The sequence below is a fragment of the Hyaena hyaena genome, unplaced genomic scaffold (assembly GCF_003009895.1).
Source record: "Hyaena hyaena isolate Hyena2069 unplaced genomic scaffold, ASM300989v1 scaffold_59, whole genome shotgun sequence".
NCBI classification, from domain to species: Eukaryota; Metazoa; Chordata; class Mammalia; order Carnivora; family Hyaenidae; genus Hyaena; species Hyaena hyaena.
Window position 1 is genome coordinate 4,033,159 of NW_024080691.1, and position 2,086 is coordinate 4,035,244.

The window sequence follows — 2,086 nt, forward strand, 5'->3', positions numbered from 1 at the left end:
TTCAGAATAATTTAGAGAGGGCAGTATGTGTTAAGCTGAAAATTTGCTTTCCAAATGTGAGGAAGGGGCTAGAGAACTTGCTGCTTCAGAACGGTACAATTATTTGGAATGTTTTACAAACGGTTGCTACATCAACAATAAAATAGGTAATTACAAAATGTATACATCACAACATGCTTTTAAAGATACTTTGCATTGTGTACATCATTCCCTAAAACATTGTTCCCAAAGGTGCTCAGCTTAAAGCCTGTTGAAATGTCTGGGGAGAGACAGAGACAGTTTGGTGAACAAGACACAGGGGTTGGGGTAGGGGAAGTGGCAAAAGGAGAAAGCAGCCTTCCAATGAAAGATCAGCTCTCAGGTTCAAAGCCAGCTTCAGCCTTCAGAGTCTGTCTCAGAGGGAGGAGCGTGTCAGGGGGGGACTGGGCTGCTCTGCATCTCATTCAGGTCAAGCAGAGTCTGGTCCAGCATCCTTTGTATACAGAGGTGTTCCTCTTTGGTGCATTTCAGCTTATCTTCCAAGTCATCAGCCTTCTTCTCCAGCTTGGCCACAGACCTGTCAGCAAACTCAGAACACATGGGTCTCAGCCTCCTTGAGTTTATCTGTAAGAATCTTCATCTCCTCCTCATATGTGTCTTCCTCTTGAGAGTAATTTTCTCAGACACTTCAGGTTCTGGCCCATCAGTGCAATCTACTCATTCATCTCTGGGCAGTGAGATTATGTCAGCTCAGGTCGTTCCTAGTCCCCCTCAATAATCTCCAACTTCTGAGCCCCCTTCTTAGTACTTTAGATTTGCATCTTCTGCGATGTGCTAAACTTCTTAGTGTTGATTTCCTGGAGTTCCGTCTTTTCTTCATCTTTTAAGGCCTGGTTTCCGATAGCATCCATACCTCTCTTGCTCTGAGCAGCAGCTTTCTCAGCTTCCTCCACTTTTGCAGGGCAGTGGCCAGGTGCTCCTGGGCACCATTCAGCTGCATCCTAAGGTTCAAGGAGGGCAGTTCAGCCTCAGCCTGTTTTTGGCTGCCTCCCCCCTCAACTTCCTGTGCAGGTTCTGAGCCCACTCCTCTGCATCACCCGCCAGCTGCTGCAGAACGTGGACCCCGCGCTTCACCACCTCCACGGTGGTGCTCCCTGCCATGCTGCCCATCCACCCCCTGCTTGCTCTTAGCTTCTGGCCTCCTTCTATCCACGCTGCAGCCAGCCACTTCTTACCCCCACTTCCTCCCATTCTACCCTGAAATACTGGAACTCCAGTAGGTTCTTTTTTAGTTTTGTTATTTCTTTCACTGTGCAGAAGCTTTTTATTTTTGATTTAGTCCCAATAGTTTATTTGTGCTTTTGTTTCCCTTGCCTCAGGGGACCTTTCTAGGGAAAGTTACTATGACTAATGGCAAAGAAGTTACTGCCTTTGTTCTCTTATATGATTTTTATGGTTTCAGGTATCACATTTAGGTCTTTAATCCATTTTAAATAAGTTTTTGTAGATAGTGAAAACAGTGGTCCAGTTTCATTCTTTTGTATATTGCTGTCCAGTTTTCCCAACACCACTTGTTAAAGAGACTATCCTTTTCCCACTGGACATTCTTTCCTGCTTTGTGGAAGATGACTGACCATATAGTTGAGGGTTTATTTCTGGGTTCTATTCAATTATTCTATTGATCTGTGTGCCTGTTTTTGTGCCAGTACCATATTGTTTTGTTGACTATAGCTTTATAGTATAACTTGAAGTCTGCATTGTGATGACTCCGGGTTTGCTTTTGTTTTTCAAGATTGCTTTGCTATTCAGGGTCTTTTGTGCTTACATATAATTTTTAGGATTGTTTTAGTTCTGTGAAAAATGCTGTTAGTATTTTGATAGAGATTAATTGGGTAGTATAGACATTTTTGATAGTATTCATTCTTTCAGTCCATGAGAATGGAATGTCTTTCCATTTCTTGGTGTACTCTTCAATTTCTTTCATCAGCATTTTACAGCTTTCAGACTAGAGGTCTTTCACCTCTCTGGTTATGTTTAGTTCTTAGGCATCTTGTTATTTTTGGTGCAGTTGAAAATGGGATTGTTTTCTTAATTTCTCTTTCTGCTT

The 2,086-nt window shown here is 42.8% G+C and overlaps 1 pseudogene; it reads right to left on the reverse strand.

Annotated features, from left to right (window-relative positions):
• Window positions 1–411: 411 nt before the first annotated feature.
• Window positions 412–1,140, reverse strand: LOC120231628 (annotated as a pseudogene).
• Window positions 1,141–2,086: the final 946 nt, after the last annotated feature.